Genomic DNA, 23,627 nt, shown 5'->3' with positions numbered 1-23,627 from the left:
TTAGAACTTGGGGTCCTTAAGCTCTATAAAGCAATTCTTGCCATGAAGAAAACCCCTAACTCTGATGATATTGATTTAACAGTCTCTGGAGAAAGAAGCTTCTAAATGTGGGAAGGATACAGAGAATGTCTCCTATAATAAATCCAGTGCTACAAAGGCAGTCCATTCAACTATGGTGATGATGATGATAAAGGAGGAAAAAGAGGAGGAAGGGGAGGAGGAAGAGAACAACAACAGGAAGAAGGAGAAGGAAAAGAAGAGGAAGTTGTAATCATTGCCTGAATATAGAGGAAGGCAACAAAAAACTAAAAGTCCAAAATTTGACTTATATGGAAACCCAAAATTTACAAAATAATGTGTAACAACAACAAAAAGGTAAAATTGCACTAATTGATGTTTATACCGCTACAGTGTAGGTTCAGAATTTACATTGGCTGAAATGAACCAACTGGCAAACCTTAAGAGTTTTAACTGATACTGGGGCTCAAGTTTCATTTATACCTAGGATTTCCCTAAATTTAAATAAGGTGCCACATTCTCTTGGAGGAGTTATCAGATATAAAAGTCTCACCTTAATTGTTGGCACTATTGCTTTACCTAAAATTCCCCATGGCCATAACACCTATTACTCTACAATGACCCATAGTGGGACAGTGCATGACCATTCTGGCCCAAAGAACAGTACATTTAAAGAGTTAAGCTGTTACTTATTAATCAGCTTGACAAAATGGGATCTGCCATAGACCTCCCTTTGCCACTCCCAACTCAGTTAAAATAGTTAATATGATTCAATATAAATTAAAACAGTCCTTTAAATATTGAAAAACATTATACACAGTTTCGACAAGGATGGTTTTCCTGACCATTTCATCAATTTATAGATTCATTTGGCCCGATCTTAAACTTAGAATGAATGAATGGAGACTCATTGTGGATTATAGCAACTTTTATGCTGTGGTTTCCCCCATTAAGACAGTCATATCCAATATTATTGAATATTCTGATCCAGTCAGAAACTGGTGACTACTTTGCAGTTATAGATTTGGCTAATATTTTCTGTTTACTGTCTATTTCAATAGTCAGTAAGCTGCAGGTTGCCTTTAAGTTCAGAGAAACATAATGTGCTTTACCTGAATACCCATGGAGTATCTTAACAGCCTGCTATCTCATACAATCTTTATAGGAAATAATTTAACCCCATTCAGTTTTCTCTGGGAGCACAGTTACTACATCACATCAATGACATCATTCTCCATGGATTCATTTGGCAAATTAATTCAGGGCATACAAAAAAATCACAAAGGAGTTTTACCAAAACATGGGCCATTGACCTACCCATAGTACAAAGCCCAATCATCTTGTTTAAATTCTTAAAAGCTATTGATCAGTCAAGTGTTGCTCCATCACTGACACTATCAAGAAACAAATATTTATCTACTCAGTATAGCAATGTTAACACAAGCCAAACATCTTTCAGGCTTTCTTATTTTATAAGTTTTTCTTGAATCAATTTATGCTGTTATTTGTAAAGTAGCCCATTTTTTATTGAGCTTATATAAAAAGGCTTTAGAATCCATACAAATTGCAATACAATAGGCACTTCCTATAATGTCTCCCAAGCACTCCTTCACTGTAGAAGCATTAGCAATATCCTCTAACGCCTCTTCTGGATTGACCCTGATGGCAACCGATTTCCTTTGGACTTCTGGAACATAAAATTCCAATGAACGTCTGTGGTACATACCTTTAGGGCATCAGTTATTGGCTGCATACCGAGCTTACCTAAGTTCTGTGCTTAGAGCTAGCTGTTCATTAGGCCTTAGGTAATGAAAGCAGCACTGTGAATGCCTGGTTCAACCACGAAGGTCTCCCTCATAAAATGAAAAATATACCTACAAGACTGAACTAAATCTGGGCCTTCTGACATATTCTGTACGTGGGGGAATGGCATTCTTCTCTCTAGTCTATTGTCACATACATGGTGCCAGAGGAGGTCAGTCTCTTTCCCACCTCTCTACCTGGATAGCCTGTTGATATTAAACAGATGAATAGTATAGCAAAAGCATTTTTTATACTTTACGTATAGTATAACCTTCTCATACATGATGGAGCTTGCTAGAGCTGCTAGTTCTCATCTTTTAACAAGAATATCTCTAATCAATGATGAAACCCAAAGGCTAGCACCATTGACTGATTTTTAGACAGTTATCTTAGCATTAGATTGTCCCCATCAGTATGTTTTTATAGTCTCTTTGTCTGTTGTCAATGGTCTGGTCATCTGGTTCAGCAATAACAATTTTTTATCCAATATTGCTTCCTTTGGGAAACAGAATTCTTGGAAACTCACAGATATGCACAATAAAATTCGGAGTCACACTTGTCTTTACCCATACTGAAATTACCATGCAAGTCCTCGTCAACACTTTCTGAGCTTAGACAGTATTGATGGTGAACTGGGCACTCCTTTCACTTCACAAAATATGTGTTGTTGGGTTCTTAAACAATATGTACATTGGAACTTTTACTTCCCTATCAGCACTGGGCTATAGGTCTCACAGGGCAACACCCTGTGTTAAATAGGTTCAAATTCAATTAAATGAAACTTACCACATGTTAGTCATCAAGAATTTAGGTGAATTATAATAAAGAGTCCAACTCCTTTTTTGATATTTTATGGCTGACAACTTTCAAGCCTTACCATTCCTGTTCACTTTCTCCTCCATGTCTGGGTAATCTTATAAGGTCGCCTGGATGCTTTCTCCTTTGGCACCAATGGTTAATTGAAATCATGCAATGTTTGTGGGAAACATCAAGCCAAGGCCACCCTAACCCCTATAAAAGAGAAGCCCATCTCCTTTCCCTACTCTCCAAAGATATTTTGGGACCACCCTTAGATGCCACATTGCTTTTCCCAGAAAGACTTACTGTGGCCTGAATACTCTCTTTACACCCTACCTATGAATACATGGCATCTGGTGGCATGTTAACATTGAACTAAATTTTGATTAGGGTGATCTATCCTGCTTTTATGGAGTGATTACAGTAGAAATACCGTGCATCAAATGTCATTCTTTCTATTTATGCAGAGAAAAAAACAAAATTGGTTTCCTCAAAAATATCTAAGGCAGCAACCACAATGGTTATCTGATTATCGCAATTACAAAGAGTCCACATCACTGAAAAACTGATTGCTGCTATTGATAAATACTTTTTTTTGGCCCAAAGAGATAAAATAAGTTGTTTAATAACAAAAACAATGACTATGACTACAACAAAAGAGTGTTATTGTTCTTGTCTGAGCAACAAAAAATAGAAGAGAAGAGACAGTTTGTTGGTGTCTTGCTCTACATTATTAAAATGACTGACTTATTTTTATGCTTACTTTGGTTCTGAGTACATTATAACAAATTTTGGAAGTATTAACTTTTTTCTCTCCAATTATTGTAATGCATACAAATAATGATACTTGAACAACAGTCACTTCTATTAATATGTTTCTGATCCTTAGAAGTAAGCATATCATTTGCATGTCTATCTTTAGAAACATTTCCATCCCCCAGTTAGTCATTAATCAACTGGTACCTGTGAGAGTCTGGCAGCAAAAAAGAAAAGAAAATGTCAGATGAAATTTGTTTTTAACAATAGAGAAAATACAATGCAGCCTATAAGATTAAAACCATATTTTAATAGTTTAGAATGTTTTGATTCACAAATCGGGGTAAGAAAAATGCCTCCATCCCTACCCAAGGAGTTTCAAAGTTTTCCTGTTTTTATCTCTTCCCCTATGTCCAGAAATGTGTGGTGCTTCATTGTGTCCCAAAAGATAGCCCTGCTATTTTTTCTGTCTGACCATGACAAGAAAGGAACATTATTTCTTGTCTTAATCTTATTCTGAACATTATTTATTATGTGAGTCTTAATTGTGTGAGTCCCTTGAGAATGGAATTCAGGATTCCTCAGTTTTTCCTGGAGCCTCTTCTTCCTAGACTCATTGAACTTCTTGTACGTCACTGAAGTTCTAGAGCAGAATCCCATTAGAACTTAAATTTGTTTGCTGCTGCACTGTTGATTGGGTCCTACACCTGCTGCTGTAGGTGTGGAACTTATAACCACAAATGCAAGATGAAGTCCTGGGGTCGGCTTCCCACTCAGGGCATTTCCTTCGCCCCTAGTGTGAAATGTTGGTCACACTACAGGAGTGTTTCAAGGTGTGAAATAATATAGATACCCCCACTTTGGGATGATGTTGAGCCAAGTGACACCCCATGCCCAACTGACTTAAAATCTCAATATCAAAAATAACAAAACCAAACAGACCTGCCGCACTGCCATGTTTTCAGAGTAAAGTCTGTCTACTGAATGGATTAGGTGAGCTCTCTGACCTGAAATAATCATCCTATTCTCTACTCAGTGCAGTAGGATCCTGCCTGTTCCATCTCTCTCTCCTCCCAGAGTGATTTGTTTTCTTAATTATGTGGGTCTGTTATCTTCCCACCATAGTGGGATTATAAATACCTAGAATCTCAGGAAGAAAGGTGAGAACATTTACTCTTCAACTCCAAGGAGACCTCTTGTCTCTTCAAAATTCTCCATGTTTACCAAGAAATTTTGATAACCTTTAAACAAAAATTTTAAAGATATTAGCAGTAGTTCTCTCAATGAATAGGCATTTAAAGACCATCAATGCAACTGTATTCTACTTTTTAACCATATTAGAGAATGCCTCAAAAATAAGCAGTCAAGGATATTGTTTATATTTTGAAATTATTAACATGAATTTTTGAGTTCTGAAAATATTGTTTTGTTATTCAATCTTTATTATTTATTGAGTAAATAGAAAAAACCAATTCCTTTTCTTATTTTTATGCCTATATTCTCTAGGAAATTTGGTGATTTGTATGCAAAATTTCAAGACATTCTTAATTAACTACAAATTGTTTGGATTCCAGGCTAGGGGGTAACATTAATTTTAATAAAATCAATATTATAGGCTGTATGATACTTAAGAAAAAATAATTTGCCTTTTTTGGTGGCAATGGCAATGAATATATTAAAAGTCTACATTATATGTGAGACAGTCAACAAAGCTGAATTCCGTGAAAAATACCAGTTAAACTCTTTTTTTTTATGTTTATATGATGTCATCTGGCTTTCACTGTTTATCTTACATGTATATTATGCAGTAGCCTGCTTCAGAACATGTTATGAGTGAAATACTTTTAGTAATCTTATTTTCCCATCGTTTAAGGTGACTAAAAAGAAAAATCTGAACTTCTGGTCAAACATAGTGCTGTAAATTAGAATTAGGAGTACCATGTAGTCTATAACACTTTTGTTATTCAACTATAATGATGAGTATATTAGAAGCTAGTATATTTTTACTACCCTGGAAGTTTAAGGTTATAAATAAGAACCACGCCCACAAGAAACATTGTTATTAATCTTTCATATAAGACAAATTAGTTTATCAGAAACAAATACTTGAAATATTTTCAAATATGTCCTGTGTTTCTTTATTAAGTTACTCAAGTGTAATACCTACGCTCTATTTAACTTATTTCTGCATTCTTAGAAGATAAATTATCTTGCTATTATGATAGTATGTAAATAAGTGCTACTCATTTGGCATATCTATTTGGTAATATTCTTAGTATTTGTGTATACGTGTGTGTGTGTTGTGTATTTATACTTTTACCTATAAAATTATAAATTTGTATCTAGTGAAAATGTATATTCTGTGTAAAATAAAACAGCATTGCTAAAGTTTTTCTATTTATAGTCTTCTTCAGATAGAATTCTATAAGATTTTAGTATTTCTTTAAAAATTTTTTAATGTTTGTTTATTTTTGAGAGAGAGAGAGAGACAGAGTGTGAGTGGGAGAGGGAGACAGAATCTGAAACAGGCTCCAGGTTCCACACTGATAGCACAGAGCCCTACACGGGGCTTTAACCTATCAACTGTGAGATCATGACCTGAGCTGAAGTAGGATGCTTAACAACTGAGCCACCCAAGAACCCCAAGATTTTAGTATTTCTGCATTCATTCATGCTATATGCATAGCCTATCTCCACTCATTGTATGGCAATGTCTACTCCTCCATGAAAATTTCTCCAGGATAATCATTTGGAATAAACCATCCTCTATCTTGAAATATACCACAGGACATCTTTATCTTTATTGTAGAATATTGTGTTCTTTCTAGTTATCTTGTTGTGGACATGCCTATAAATCATACTGTGAACCATGGACTATGGTTTTTCAGCTTTGAATTCCTCACATTAATCAATACACAAGTTCACTGCCCATAGTAAATAATTCTTAATAGTTGAGTTGAAATCAGAGCCAATGGTACAACTGTTTTTAAGATTGTCTTAAACTTGAATACAAGCAAACAGCATTTTTATAGAAAGGGTCATTACAGTTGCATTTCAGTTTCAAACGGGGACACTCATAAACTTAAGAGCATATTTTGCCTCATTGATTTATCTTCATTGGGTAGAGGAAAAAAAGTAGAGGGTAGAAGGTGAGAGCATTTACTAATATAATATGCATATGTTTTAGCTCCTTATTCAAAATCGAAGTAAAGTTTTTGTAAGGCTCAATATAAGTGTCATTTCATCTGAAAAGTACATCATTGTTACATGATGCAAATAAACATTAGCTATTATCAGACCTAGGAAAGTTAATTGTAGCTGTTTATGTTCTTCTACATCTCACATTAATATTACTATTAAAGCTTTTATCATCACTTCCAATTTATTTTTTCTGAGATCCTCAATGATAAAGAGTGCCTTTATCTCTCAGCTTCCAGTACTTAAAACACGGTCCATTCTGTATACTCAGTATATATTTGTAGAATAAATGTATAGTCTTATTTGAGCTACAAGACTGCCACTTGCAATTGTAGGACTCATGATACTCCCTGATAAATGTTGCCATTGCATGTGGCTTTGAAAAGCTGTACTTTTATTACAAATGGCAAAACAATATTGTCAATAAATTAATTTTCACCCTTGGAGACATTACTAAAAATATAAATTAAAGTTAGGTTGTAAGTATTTACAAGATTATTACAGTAATGATTTGGTTTGACAGATATTGAGTTAAAACTTTCATCTTTATTCTAATAAATGCTTCTCAGACAAATTTAAAGAGGGATTAACTGCTATTGTTTTTTGAACTTTGAACAGTAAACATTAGTTATATAGACAAAATTGAACAGAAAAAAACCCTCCTATTTCACTAAATTTTCATCTCAAAACCAGAATATTATTGACAATAATTCATGTCATTCTTAGTCATAAGGTTGATGGTGAGTTTTCTCATGCTAATTCCCTAGTTCCCCAGAGAGTTAGTTGTAGCCTATTCCTTGTTTTTAGAAGGAAAAAATTGATTCTTTGTCCATGTTACATAGTAATCAGCTAAGCTGGGATTTGAACCAGTCTTTATTTTTCTATAATGCCTGTGGCATTAGATCTGCACTGAATATTGTGAATGCTGATTTACATTAAATACCTTACATCTGATTTCTCAATGTGCTTTAATTTGCACATAGGACCTATTACTATTCAAAGATCTTCCTATTCCCCATCTTCATAACCTTACTAAAATGATGCCTTGCCTTTCATTTTCTAAAAGAATCTTACATAGCAAATAATGCCCACTTTACTTTTAAAAGATCATTCCTGATCTTTTCATTTGGATGTGAAATATCTCTTCGAATACTCAGAATTTTTTTTTTATTCTTTGATGGCACATATCAAATCTTGTTTTCCTTTTAGTTATTTGCATGTTCATATGCTTCCTGCCCCCAGGATATAAGCTTCTAGATCCAGGAATTATCTGTCAGTCTTTGTAGCCACTGTGTTACTGGGCACAATAGAGTAATAATAAATTGTATTTGTAGAGCCCTTTGCAGTTTAGTAAATAGTTTTAGTAAAAGAAGTTTTGATAATATAAATAATAATTTTATCAAAATTAGAGCTTTTCAAATTTATACGACCTGCATCTAGAATAGATATAGAATCCATGTATAGAATCCACTCATCAGGTGGAGAATCCACGTGTAGAATCCACTCATCAGGTGGAGAATTGAATTGATTAACTTCTAAGACATCTCCCCCAATATTCTACAGCTTGATCCTCATGACAACTTTGTGAAACAAGCAGAAAAGTCATTTAAAAGGCATATTTAAGAAAAAAGACATTTTTTCTACTGGGTTATTAATACCCTAGACACCAAAATATGAGTGCCTCATAGATGCTTACATTTCTGATTAGGATATTTATGTAGATTGTCTAGTGATTGCTTTTGCCAGTCATCTAGAATAGTGATTCTCACAGTATTACTATGGAGTCAAAGGACCTGGTGTGATGCACAGGGAATGGGAGCATACAGAAGGCTCCAGGACCCCCACTAATTAATAGAAGTGTAACTTTATTAAATATATTGGAGTTGTTGGCAAAATATTTTATTTGAAAAATATTTCCTCAAGGGAAATTAAAAAAAGGAAAGAAGATAGACAGGAGGGGAGGGAGAGGGAAAAAAGGGAGGAGAAAGAGAAGAAAAAGAAGGACAAAGGAAAGAAGAGGGGAAAGAAAGGAGGGTGGAGGAGGGAGGGAGGATGGATTATATGCACTGATTTAAGGACTTAAAGGCATAAGGGAGAAGAAAAGCTCTCTTAAGTTTTCCTGAAAAATGGTGACTGCAAAATTAAGACTACTCATACATATAATTAGGGTAAACATGTAAAGAAAGAGACAAAAATAAATGTTCCACATAGGAGATTCATATATACTTACACTTACCTTTTGCTGATATATAAAATGGTAGCAGGGAACATCTCTTTTATTGGGCAATCATTTTTAAGCATAATGAGCTAAGGACAGGGACATAGTGGGGGAGCTGAGAGCTAATTACCTTTTCTGACTGCTTATTCATTGTCAGAAAGGAAACAGATATGTACTACTTCCTTTCTTCTACCTGTTAAAAATCTATGTTCTGAGGATATATCAGAAATTCAACTCCCTGAATTAGAACAAAGAAATAAAATACTCTGACCTTTAGAATGTTCTCTCATTTTTGAGCAACAAGACATTTCTTTTCGTTACTTTATCATAGCTTTATATTCCTTAGGTTATTATACAGGAATTTAACTTTTTAATCATTTTTAGTGGGGCTGTATTTCTCCTGGGTATAGTCAGGGAACAGGTGCATTCAATGTGTACTTGAAGTTAGAAGTTAGGGAGCTGACAGAAAAGGGAAGCGTGAACTATAATGTTGACCAGATGCAGGGTCACATGACTGAAACAAACCTGGTTTGTATGACGTCCAACGAGAAAGTCATCTAGACTTGAAATGCCTGCCAAGAAGCAACATAGCACTGTGGTTAGGAACTTGTTTTCTGGAGCAGGACTGTCTGTGTTCCTTAATTCTAATCCATATCCTACTACTTAACCATTCAGTGCTTCAGCATCACCGTTTGTAGAATGAGGATTATGCACTTTCTCTTATAGATTTGTTGTTGATTTAATGGAAAATCCCTGTAAGAAGCTTCAAATAATACCTGAGTCAATACCAAATGTTCAGAAAATAGTTTATATTATTATCATGGGCTGCATCAGTACAAATAAATGAACAGTTAAAATAATAGCATCCATTATTCTCCAGGCATATTTCAATGAGAAAGCGGACCTGAGAAATGTTAATTATTCATAAAAATGTACTGTTATTGTGATTGTAATAGCCTGATTCCGTGATTCCACTCCTGATGTTTGAGTACTGGTAGCTTTTACTTCCTACCCCTTCCTGTGGCCTTTCTGCCCCATGTCTGAGAAAGCTGATAAGAAAGCTCCTGCGCTACTCCCTTAAGTCCAAAACCTGTGTAGGAATGTTCCCCCAGGGTCTGCTTCCTACTCACCATAAAAGCAAAAAACCAATCTTCTTCCTCTATTTTCTTAAATGATATTTAAGAACAACTTATTAAGTCTGCCTTTCTCTTCCCAGAAAGATTTTTCATTGAGAAGAAAAAAAAAAAAAACCTTTATACTCTGTTGGTATATGTGGGGCATCCAGGGTCTGGACATCCTAACCACATCTTCAGTGGACATCCATCCTGCTTGTATAGAGAAGCAGCCTCATGAGTCATGTAACCACTTAGCTCATGTGAAGTGAGACTATTTTATGAAGTATGGGCCTCAGAGAAACTGTATCTGAAATACTCAAGGCATATTGAAGGGGAGAAAAATCAGTGTAATACCACAGATTACTTTCTTAGCAGCTTTAGGTAGGAAATTTGATACAGTATCATTGGAGGTACTTTGTAAATCATAAGGAGGAAACTTTCAGTGATCCTTCATTATTCACCATTTCTGGTTTAAAAAATTTTGTGATTAAAATGCATATATTCAAGTTTTTTTCTCTTATTTTTCTTTTTGCTTCTCTTTTTATTATTATGGATGTGTACTCCTTATTCTCTTTATGTCTGTTATAGTCCATTAATATACTCTGTTACTTCAAATTTAATTTTCATGAAGTTTTCTCACTAACCAATTTATCTTTATAGTTTCCATGTATCAGCTTTTTTAATGTTTTTATTTCTTTTGAGAGAGAGTGAGCACAAGGAGGTGCAGAGAGAGAGGGAGAGAAAGTGTCTAAGCAAGCTCTGCACTGTCACTGCTGAGCCTGATACGGGGCTCAATCCCATGGCCTTGAGATTATGACCTGAGCTGAAATCAAGAGTTGGTCGCTCAAGCAACTGAGCCACCCAGCTTTGCCCCTAGTTTGTTTGTTGTTTTTGTTTTTTAAGTAGGGTTCAAGCCCAGAATGGAGCCCAATATGGGGCTTGAACTCATGAGCCTGAGATCAAGACCTGAGCTGAGATCAAGAGTGAGATGCTTAATTGAATGAGCCACAAAGGTGCCCCAGTTTTTTTTTTTTTTAAATAGAGTTAGATTATGGTTTATTAATGCCCCTTTTCATTCAGTTTTTGATGTGTTTCTCTCCTATAATAGGTGTCATATTTGCTCATCATTTGAAACGTGTTATTACAATAACTTTGTATAAAACATGTTGAGATTTTGTTCTTAAAATTTCAAGCTCTTTGTCTTGGTATCTGATAATCAACTTACCATAAACAAACTTCAAATATCCTGTTATAGTATGCTTATTCATTTGTATATCCAGATTCCAATAATACTCCTTTCTTCAGAGACTTAAATTATTTTTCATAAAAATGGATTTTTATTCTTCAAGAATAAATAAAAGATTAATAAATCTATACAGCCTTTATTTCAAAGGACATTACTATTGATTGCCTTTATTTGGAGCCACTGGACTTAGGCTGTCACTACTAATTACAAGAAAGTAAATCTGAATAAAATTAATAGACTCGAGTATATTTGTGTGTGTGTTATCTACCCTGTTTTGCTCAACTGGAACATTTGAAAATGAAAATACTCTTTTTAATCCGATAGTAATTAAACAAAAAGGATTTAAAACTGTGATTCTTTCAGTTTCTTAAAGTTTTTATTAATTCTTTAACTTTATAGTTTTTGGATTTTTTACATTATCTTACACTTTATGTGACCTTTAAATAAATAATATACACTCTGTTCCTATTTTACACTTAATAAGTGGAAAAGCGAAAATTTCTAAAAGTCAATTATCAGAATGAAAGGTTGATCTTTAGTCAATTGGATATAGTTTCATCATCATTTGTGTTTTTCTTTATAATGAGTACATTTTCCATCAGTGACTCAGTTTGTGCTTTATAGTGCCTTGTTGATCCTCAGACTGAATTCTATAAGAAAAGTGACTTGAAATTTTTTTTGGGAAAAGTGAATTTATATGCACATTATTTATTCTCTACCTCAAAGACAGCAGAAATGGTCAAAAATTCCATTTTTGTCACTGTCAACTTTATTCATTCACAGTGGCACTGTTCATTCTTAGCCTAGCCTTTGCTGCTGAACTGTCATTGCATCTTTTTCCACTTCTCACAAAGTGGTTAAATATAAACTCAATGAAAGAATGCATGAAAATTTGTTTCAAATTCTCGACGTTTTAATGTTGTTTTCTTAGCTGCTTTCACTGAAACCACATAAGTTGAAATAATGTGTTGTGGTAACATGGACAAGTTTGTGTAGAATGGATAAAGGTAGAATGTTTCTAGAATTGCTATGTACTTAAGGACCTCATCACAGGAAGGCCATAGGAATAGAAAATGCCAGGACAACTGACTGAAGTTCAGGTATTATAAAGATAGGGCATTAAATAGGCATTATTTATAGATATTTATATTTTCTAGTGATTTATTTCATTAAAGTATAACTTAGATACAGTGAAGTATATATATCTTAAGTGTAAGTTCAGTGAGTTCAAATGTATACAATGATATAACTAAAACATTTCTCAAGATTCACATTTCCATCACCTGTAAAAGTTTGCTCACACCACTTCTTTATTAATCCCAATCCCCACCCCCACCCCATGTCAGGAAATCACTCTTCTAATTTTGTTCAGCACTTAGGTGAATTTTTCTGTCTTAGGGAAAGTTCAATAAGTTCAATACCTCTAATAGTAATATCTTATAATTGGTGAAGTTACCAGTTTATGAAATTTGTTTATCATCTTGATTTTCTTGCATAATATTTGCCAAGATTCTAGTTACATTGTTTCAGCCTGAGGTCCTTGATTTTTTTGAGGATCTACAGACTGTTATCTTCTGCATATTCCAATCTTTGAAGGCAGGATATAGGAATTTGGCAGTGAAAAAATCAGACTATATATATTCTTGGGCCTTTCCCAGGGGATCAGATCATTGGTATGCATGTGAAATAAGAATCATTATATACTAGGTGTTTGTCCAACTTTGGTCCATGGACAGTCTGTCAGGATTATACCATGCTTATTAAATTTCAATTCCTGGGCCTCATTTGTAAACTTATTGAATGAGAAACTCTAAGAACTAGGAACACACTGCTTTTTTTTAAGGTGGTCATCACAAGTAATTTGCATACACAAATATTGACTCAAACAAAAGTACTTAGTCTCTTGGAGTTTTGATGAACTAATCCGAGTTTATCAGTGGTTCTCAAATGAGATAGGAAATCCTCAAGCCAATCCCTGGCATACATTAAGGCACAACATATGTTATCCAGTTTTGGTATTGTTATGTTTTTTGTTACAAACACCCCTGCTTAAAATCCTTGAATGTTCTTTCATTGTTTTGGTCCATAAAAAAGAAATAAAGTCCATACATAATATGATCTGAACCCTACGTCTCTCTTCACTCACATCTCTAGATCAAGCACTCTTACTTTCTAAGCTTTGTCCCTGTCCATTACTTTTCAGTTATTTGAACGGGCCATATTTCCTCCCAGTACAGGGCCTCCATAAATGCTGTTCTCTTACCTGGAACACTTTTCTCTCTGCTCTCTGGACATACCAGTGCAAATGCTATTTCTTCAAAGTTCCCCTAACACACCTCTCCCAAATAAGTCAAATATCTTTTTTTTTAAATAGGTATCACTAATTATGTAGTCTTCTAATACTATTGCTATTTATATTTTAAAACGTTTATTATAATGCCAGTTTTGTACTTGTATGATAATACAAATAGTGTGCCTTATCTACATTTGACTTAGAGGATAGATACTATGTCTAGTTTTGCAAACTACTGATAAGTAATAGATTATTAAAAAATAAGAGACTTAGGTGCTTTTTTTACCAGTCAGGTTTGTTTTGCTTGTTTGTTTTTCCTAAATTAAGGAACCAAAAATACTCATATTATTTTCTTGTTTATATCATCTTTTATTGCAGCCTATGAATATACTTACATACATTAAATCATTACAGAATTCAGATTATAAGACACCCAAGTCTCCAGATTAAGGTACCTATTGTACTTTGCTCTCTAATTTCAAACATTAGAATATAAGAAGTCAAGCTCCCAATTTAGGATTACATTTGAGGCTTAAATTTGTAGAATAAATTAAGTTCTTCAGAAATCTCAAGTCAGAAAATTAACAAGCTAGAGATTGTACTAATAATCTTACCATGGTTTGATCATCACTTGATTTATTCTTGTTAGTCACTTACTTTTTTTTAAATGTTTATTTTTGAGAGAGAGAGAGTGAGAGAGAGAGAGAGAGAGAGAGAGATGGAGAGAGGGAGACAGAGAGAACAAGCAAATGTGAGCATGGGAGGGACAGAGAAAAAGGGAGACACAGAATCTGATGCAGGCTCCAGGATCTGAGCTGTCAGCACAGAGCCTGACACAGGGCTCGAAATCATGAATGGTGAGATCATGACCTGATCATGAGCTGAAGTTGGACGACTAACCTACTGAGCCACTCAGGCGCACCGTTACTCACTTAATTTTTTATTTACAAATCAAAATAGAATTAAAAATCTACTTTTAGATGCTATAATAGAGCTATGAATGGAAGAGACAGATCCACATATTTGCTATATCTCTGAATATTTATCTTGCTTTAAAATGCTAGTCTTTTGTGCTTTAACCTTCTTATTAAGTAGTGAATATTTTATCTGTGCACAATCCATTTCTTTTATTTTAAGTTTACTTTTGAGAGAGAGACAGCATGAGTGGGGCAGAATCCCAAGCAGACTGCATGCTGCCAGCACAAAGCCCGATGTGACGCTCAAACTTATGAAGCCGTGAAATCATCACCTAAGCTGAAACCAACAGTGGGATGCCTAACCGACTGAGCCACCCAGGCACCCCAAGTGCACAATCCATATCTCATCCTGCTGGGATTTTCTTTAGAGTCAATGGTGACATCACTGAACAATTCTGAATGTGTTTCATTGGGTGTCTTTGTTGTGCATGGAGTTCTCAAAGATCGCACCTTCTTTTTTGGCTCCCATGGCTTCTCCTAAAGCTGTTAAAATTCCATCAGGTTGATCCACCATAAACTTTGGATCTTCTTCAATGGAGTACGTAGGTGGTTTTAAGCATCTCTATGGGGTCCATCAGCAATGGAAACCTCTTGTTTTTCTTTCATCTTGTAGACAGTGTGTTGAGTTTTGGCTATGACAGGACTCCTTTTCTGATGGTCCTTAATTAAGTGAATTTTAATAAAGAGGTTAACATTGCTGATATTGCCAATGAAAGTGTGTTTAGCCTTCAGTAGCTCAGTAAGATAATTACCCACTCAGTGACATTTCCTTGAAGGTTTTCACTTACAATTACATAAAGATGACCAAATCAACAGCATAGGATACTGGATTTCCTCCATATAGTATTGAAATACTATATTCCAGAGCTGCTGATGGCTTTTGCAAGTTCTTTGATTGCTACTACTCATTCCATTGGGTGGCCATTGTCCGTTGGTTTTCTCATTGTGATGATGCCCAGAACAAAGTTTTAGTCATGCATTTGGAAGTTCCAGAAGTTTCTCTTAGCTTGTCAAAAGCCTCAGCTTAATTTTTAGGTAATTAAAATGTATAGCATGCCAGATAAACTTAATTATTCTAATTTCCCATCTTTTAATAAAACAAGTAGCATAGCTTTGCATTAACAATGGCCATTTAGGGGGTGCCTGGGTGGCTTAGTCGGTTAAGCGTCCGACTTTCGCTTAGGTCATGATCTCGCGGTTCGTGGGTTCGAGCCCCGCGTCGGGCTCTGTGCTGACTGCCAGCTCAGAGCCTGGAGCCTGTTTCAGTCTGTGACTCCCTGTCTCTCTGACCCTCCCCTGCGCACGCTGTCTCTCTCTCTCCTAGAAATAAATAAAAAATATTTAAAACAAAAAACAAAAACAAAAAAAAACAATGGCCATTTAGTAAATATAGCTATTTTAGGTATACAACAAGTTTTATTATTTTGAATTTGGGACCTAAATTTGAGAAAGGTAAAAATCTAAAGATTGTCAAAATAAAAAGATATAAACATAAGCCACAGGTATCCAAATATAACTTATGTGTAACTATTTCTTGTATATTGAATATTATAACATTTTAAAACACATACTAACACACACATGCACTTATATACTCTGCAATAAGTGACTATATTAGGAACTTTAAACTTTTACAAAAATCAATAATAGTTATCAAAGATAATTTACATCATATGACTTTACTCCTATGTGGAATTTAAGAAACAAAACAGATGAACATAGGAGAAGGGAAGGAAAAATAAGATAAAAACAGAGAGGCAAGCAAAACATAAGATAATCTTTAATACAGAGAATAACGTGAGGGTTGCTGGAGGGGTATTGGGTGGGAGGGTGGACAAAATGGATGATGGGCATTAAGAAGGTCACTTGTTGCTATGAGCACTGGGTGTTATATATGAGCGATGAATCACTAAATTCTACTCCTGAAATTTTTTTTAAAAAAAGGATAATTTACAAATATGTCAAAAAGTACGGAGAATTAAAAATATATTTGTGATAAAAGAAACTCTTATTTGGACACAGAAAAACTAGTATTTAACAAGGAGAAAACTCAGATTCTACTTACTCCTTTTTTTGTTTGCAAACATGCATTGAACAACTTGTAGTAAAGGAGTCACAAGCCTTATTTACCCCTTGTGAATAAACCTCTATCTATCCAATTTTGTTAAATTTTAAACACATTTCATTGCTTCTGTCTCATTATTTTTACTTATTATAAACTGAGGCACACAAAATTCATTTCATTCATAACTTCTGCACTTCTTGTACATCTTCAAATATACTTCATTATTTGATATTATATTTTGGAACAACCACACCTGTCTCCTTTTAAAAGAAAATACTCTCCTTTCATCTCTTCTTTTCCTACATGCCCAATGAATACCCACTGCTCTGCCGAAAGTCCCCGATACCTAACACACATTTATTTTTTACATTTCTTCAAAATGAACAGGTATGTAACATGACCCAAATTTTAGAAACTATATATTTTGATTCATACATAAAGTAAATATGGAAATTTGTAATTAAAATTATGATAAAATAATTATCTTTTTAAAATTCTATTTTTATTTTTTAATATCTATTCTCAGCAACTTTTGAATATAAAATACAATGTTGCTAACTATAGTCACCATGTACATTAAATACCCAGAATTTATTCATTTTATAACTGGACATTTGTCCCCTTGAAAACTTTTCTTAAAACTTTTTAAAATGTTTTATTTATTTCTGAGAGAGAGAGAAAGAGAGAGAGAGGGAGACAGCGTTAGCAAGGGAGGGTCAGAGAGAGAGGGAGATGCAGAATCCGAAACAGGCTCCAGGCTCTGAGCTGAGCTGTCAGCACAGAGCCTGGGGTGGGGCTCGAACCCACAAACCATGAAATCATGACCTTAGCTGAAGTCAGACGCTTAACCGACTCAGCCACCCATGTGTCCCTCCTTCTCTTATCCTTCTTTTATGGCTGAATAGTGTTCCATTAAATGTGCGTGTGTGTGTGTGTGTGTGTGACTTTTCCTTATCCATTTTTACATTGATGACACTTAGGTTGTTTCCATGTCTTGGGTATTGTGAATAATGCTGCAGTAAACATGGGAGTGCAAATATCTCTTCAAAATAATAATTTATTTTCTTTGAAATATATACTCAGAAGTTGGATTGCTAGATCCAACTAGAAATTCTATTTTTAATTTTTTGATATATACTGTTTTCCATAGTAGCTGTACCAGTTTGCATTCCCACCGACTCTCTACCAGTGTTCCCTGTTCTCCATGTCCTCACCAGCACTTGTCATCTCTTTTGACAATAGCTATTCTAATAGGTGTCAGGTGATATTATGATTTTGATTTGCATTTTTCTGGTGATTAGTGATGACGAACACCTTTTCAAGTATCCATTGGCCATTTGATTATCTTTGGAAAAATGTCTCTTCTGATCCTTTGCCTACTTTTTTTTGTTCTACTGTCAGCTTTATTTTATTTTTATTTTTTTTACAAATAGTTTATTGTCAAGTTGGTTTCCATATGACACCCAGTGCTCATCCCCACAAGTGCCCTCCTCCATGCCCATCTGCCCCCCCACACACACACACACACATCCATCAGTCCTCAGTTTGTTCTCAGCATTCAAGAGTCTCTCATGGTTTGCCTCCCTCCCTCTCCCCCACTATTTCCGCCCTTCTTCTCCCCCATGGTCCTCCGTTAAGTTCCTCCTAATCCTCCTATACATGCAAACATATGATATTTGTCCTTCTCTGCCTGATCTTTGCCTATTTTTAATCAGGTTATCTGATTTTTTTGTCACTGAGTGTAATGATATTTTTACAGAAATAGAAAAAAGTTCCAAAATTTGTATGATAACACAAAAGACCCCAACTAGTGAAAGCAACCTTGAGAAAGAACAAAATGGATGCATCACACTTCCTGATTTCAAACTGTGTTACAAAATTATAGTAGTCAAAAAAGTGTGGTACTGGCATAAAAAGAGACATAGACAAACAGAATAGAATTAAGAACCCAGAAATAAACCCACTCATATATGGTCAACTGATCTTTGACTAATATTTGACAATAGTGGATAAAATTTGAGTCTAGTCAATAAATGATATTGGGAAAAGTGGATATTCATATACAAGAGAATTAAACTGGACCCATATCTTACACCAGTCACAAAATTGATCTCAAAATGGATTAAAGACTTACATGTAAGACCCGAAACCATAAAACTCATAGAGGAACACAAAAGGAAAAAGCTTGACTGGTCTTGCCAAGGATTTCATGGAATGAAAGCAAAAGCATAAACAACAAAAGTAAAACTAAACGAGTCGGACTACATCAAACTGAAAAGCTTCTGCATAGCAAAAGAAATGACCAATAAAATGAAAAGGCATCCTGCAGAATGGGAGAAAATATTTATGAACCATATATCTGATAAGGGGTTAGTATCTAAAATATATAAAGAACTCTTATAATTATTAGTCTCATACAAAGCAGAATATTATTTGCACTGTGTTAAAATTAGGAAGAAGACAGAGTTGTTTTAAAACTCCTATTAGTAATGCTAATTTTTTTTTTTAAAAAGCCTTCTACTTATCAGAAATGTTAAATTTTGTTTGCACACATTATGAATTCCTATATCAGAAATCATATTTTTTAAAAAAACTCTTTAAATTATGTTTATAAGTTCTGAGTATCACACTTTTCTTCTTATATCTAACGAAGACTAAGGCTGTTAGCTTATCTCACTGAAGTTTAGAACACTTTTTACACAACAGAAACTTACTATCTTGCCTTTTTATAGAGCTGTTTTAGAAAGGGAAATTAAAAAGCTGTGTTTGAAGAGTCAAAATATTTAATGCATCAAAAGTTAGACATTTAAATTTTTTTCTTTATTTTTTATTTTTAAATTTATATAGGGGTGCCTGGGTGGCTTAGTCGGTTAAGCGTCCGACTTTCGCTTAGGTCATGATCTCACGGTTCGTGGGTTCGAGCCCCGCGTCGGGCTCTGTGCTGACTGCCAGCTCAGAGCCTGGAGCCTATTTCGGAGTCTGTATCTCCCTCTCTCTCTGACCCTCCCCTGCTCACGCTGTCTCTCTCTCTCTCTCCTAGAAATAAATAAAAATATTTTAAAATAAAATAAAATAAATTTATATAAACATAAAGAATGTATCAATTGTATCAATTTGAATTTGAGCTCAAACTGTAAGAAACCTTAAAATCTGATTCATTGAATGCTTGTTTTATGGAGCCTCTCAAATGAACAAATCTGTTCCTCTGTCATAGCAATTCTAAATTGCCTTCAGCGAAATTATGCCAGTTAGGGAGATTTGCATATTAGTTAAGACTGTAACATGAGACATAAAGAAAGCAGGTTTTTTAGTCTGGAAAGAACACAGATGTAAGACACTCCATGAGAACTCTAATAGCAGCAAGGATATGGTTATGAAACCACATGTTTTCAGAACCTGGCTAAAGACCAGTAGCTTGAAGAAGACTCTAGCCCTGGCATAGGGAATTAAGTAAAAATATTTTCAGGAACATAAAGACAGTCCTGAGGAATGTCCTTATGAGGTTTCCAAAAGATAAATTGGTGTAACATTTATCCAAAGGACACTAGTGTGAAGTACTAGTGTAACGTGAGATTTTGAAGCTCTCAGCTTCTAATACACTTGAAAGGCCAGTTTTTATGAATTTGGTCTCTTCCCCTTTGAACTTCAACTTTTTTTAGTTTTTTCATTTACTTTGAGAGAAGGGGAGAAAGAGAATCCCAAGCAGGATCCATAAACCATGAGATCATGAACTGAGCTGACGTCAAGAGTCTGACGCTTAACCTACTGAGCCACCTGGACTTCAATTTATAATCTAGTGGTCAGCAACTTTCAGTGAGCAGGCTAAATTCAGGCCAACATCTGTTTATATAAATAAAGTTTTATTGGAACACAATCTCATGCATTTATTACATATTGTCTACCATTGTTTTCATGCTGCAATATAGATTTGAGTAGATGCAGCAAAGGCTGGCCCACAGAGCCTAAAATATTTAATTTCTGGCCTTTTACAGAAAAACGTTTATTGAACCTTGTTAGGAGACATAAAGACTTATAGACAATGGATAAGTAAAGAGGACAGTTGGTGGCACATGAATTCTGTGGAAGGTCCATGCAAGGGAAAATGTATACAAATTTATCCAATGACCAGGAAGTATGGACTCTTCTCTGAACAGAGAATACCTAAAACTGAGGACTCTGGAAAATTATTGGAGCTCAGATTAAAAATAAAAATTCATACTCATGGACAAGGTGGCCTTCAGGAGAGGGAGACTCCAAATATCTCAGATGTACACACTATATAAGGTTGAGCTTCCTGTTAGCATCAGTGAGGGACTTGGCTGGATATTCTACTTGCCAAGCTTCACCAGCCTAAGACCACCAGGAATACTTTAGTGTTAGGGTAGTTAGCTTGCTACATCAAAGGAAAATGCAGACTATGAGGAACAATGAGGACTCACAAAATGACGAGTCAGGGCAGGTTGTTGATAGCATTTTGGATGCTGAAATAAGTCATAAATTGATATTCACAGGGAATCAATGGATTTTGTAAAATAAGTAGCTACTGAAAGATGAGTAGTCTTACCTTGGAAGTATATGTCACTATGGAGTTACTATCAGGGTAGATGTTCTGTGTTTTAACATGGAATGTATGTGTCTAAATAAACTGATGCTAAAAGGTTTGGGCTAGAAAATTTATCTAGCACGTCATGCTTATGTACTGTTTATCTGTTTCATGAGTCCTCATATAGTTTTGGAAATATGGTTTCTGTTTCAAAGTTCAGTATAAAAACAAGCATTGGAGTAATAAACACCACATTCAGATTTGTAGGAAGATGCAATTGAGAATTGGTACAGCTTTTATTTATAGTTTTCTTATAAGTACAGCAAAGTTTATTTTTTTAAAGTTTATTTATTTTGAGAGAGCACGAAGGAGAGAGAGAGTGAGAGCACACTTGAGCTGGGAAGAAGCATAGAGAGAGGGAGAGAATTCCAAGCAGGTTCCATGCTGCCAGATGTGAGACTTGATCCCATGAACCATGAGATCATGACTTGCCACGAAATCAAGAGTTGGATGCTCAACTGACTGAGCCACCCAGGTGTCCCAGTTTATTTTTTATAAGATACTTTTCCTCCCTTGATCTATGAACAAGCACTGATAGGAATTGAGTGGAGTTACCAAACACTAAATGCTCCTGCTGAGATTTCCCCCTCCATCTTCCCCTCTGACATATTCAGTATTATCCCACTACACTCTTCTTTAAACTCCAGGGAGATTCTCAATGTTCTTTTTAGCCTGTCACCTCCAGAAGCCCAGGTCTCCCTAAGTATGTGTTATGTTTTAGATTGTAGAATGTGAGTTTACAGTACTTTTCCACGTGATCATTTCTTATACCCTAAATGCTTATTTTTTTCCCTATAGTTCTTACCATCATCTGACATAATATACATGTCACTTACTTGTTTTTAAAGTTGGTACCCTCTGTTTTGATAGACAGATTCTTTTTTTAAATGTTTATTTATTTATTTTGTGAGAGAGAGAGTGCACACACAAGCCAGGAAGGGGCAGAGAGAGAAAGAAAGAAAGAATCCCAAGCAGGCTCCATGCTGTCAGCACAAAGCCTGACATGAGGTTTGATCTCAGAAACTGTGAGATCATAACCTGAGCCAAAATCAAGAGTCAGAAAGCTTAACCAACTGAGCTACCCAGGTGCCCTGATAGTCAGATTCTAAGGCATATACCCTCTTACCAAGATTTCTCTCTGTTGGGTATTTAATCAAATACTAATGTAGGTACTGCTGTGAAGGGATTTTACAGATGTAATAAAATCTCAAACCAGTTGACCTTATGATAAAGGAAATTATCTAGGTGGAATTGACTCAATCAGATACCCTTTAAAAGTAGAATTTTCTCTGACTAGTATCAGAAAGGAAAGACTGGTATTCAAATTGAGAAAAGAATCTGATATGCTATTGCTGCTTTTGGCGATGGAATGGGTCATGTGAAAGGAGCTAAGCGTGATTCTTGGCTGACAGACAATAGGGAAATGAGGACATCAGTCCCACAACTGTAAGAAGATGAACTCTGCTAACAGCATGAATGATTTTGGAAGCAGATTACTTCCCAGAGACTATATATAAGAGCCTGTATCTGTCAACATCTTATTTTTTTTCATCCTTGTGAGAACCTAAGTAGAGTCCCAGCGAGTATCAGTCAGACATCTAACCTGAAGAACCAAAATAATGAATGGGTTATGTTTTCAGCTGTTATGAGAGCAGAGATATTTCCCCCATTTTGTTCATTGTTATCTCCTTAGTGACTAGAACTGTGCCTACCATATAAGAAACATTTCAGACATAATTCCAATTAACCTGCTAAACTAAACTGTGTGAATAATTTAAGACTGTTTTAATCTGTAGACGCACTCTAGATATTTAGCTATAAATTCAGTTGAGTAAAGGAATAAGGGTTAAATGTTTGAAGAGTCCATCTAAAAATCTTATATAATCTCTGGGAACATTTTAAAAAATTGTAAAAGGCATCAATGATACACTTACAAGTGTTTAAATTTTTTTAAAGATGAATTGATTACCAGACAGTGAATACTTAATTTAATGCATGTTTTAGTGCACTTTATGTGACACAAATTAATTTGCAATAGAGACAGGAAACCTATCTCTAAGGTAATTAGTCATGGTCAAATCTTAATTATCTTCTTAAAAAGGAAAACAGGCTTATCAAGATATCTACTATGGTATTCATGAGTGGTACTTTCTTATTTGTTAAAAACCCTTTTCACTAAAATAAAACATTCTCTGATACAGATTTTAACATATGGAATTTGGAATAAAGACATCCATTTTGAACAACTTAACCTCTGTATTACTTCCAATCACACCACAAGGTGCTTTTATTTCTATACATGAGGAAAATGAGCCTCATAAATATTAGGTCACTAACTCAAGGTCAGAAGAATTGAATTGATAACTTACTATTTTAGCCCAAGTAGATGCATAACATGAAGATCCATATTTGTCCTATTCTGACATACTGTCAATCGTGATGTTTTGTTCATTAAAGGCATTCATAATGACTATGAATATATATGAATTTACATCTGTGTCTGAATATCTGTACAGTGTTTGTAACAGAATTATTGA

At 34.9% G+C, this 23,627-nt stretch overlaps 1 pseudogene; it reads right to left on the bottom strand.

The window, feature by feature from the left end:
* Positions 1–4,041: 4,041 nt before the first annotated feature.
* LOC120223226 lies at positions 4,042–23,555 on the bottom strand (annotated as a pseudogene).
* Positions 23,556–23,627: the final 72 nt, after the last annotated feature.

This window comes from Hyaena hyaena, unplaced genomic scaffold (genome assembly GCF_003009895.1).
Source record: "Hyaena hyaena isolate Hyena2069 unplaced genomic scaffold, ASM300989v1 scaffold_972, whole genome shotgun sequence".
Taxonomy (NCBI): domain Eukaryota; kingdom Metazoa; phylum Chordata; class Mammalia; order Carnivora; family Hyaenidae; genus Hyaena; species Hyaena hyaena.
Note: the sequence above shows the minus strand (reverse complement) of the source record. Positions and strands in the feature narration are given on the sequence as shown.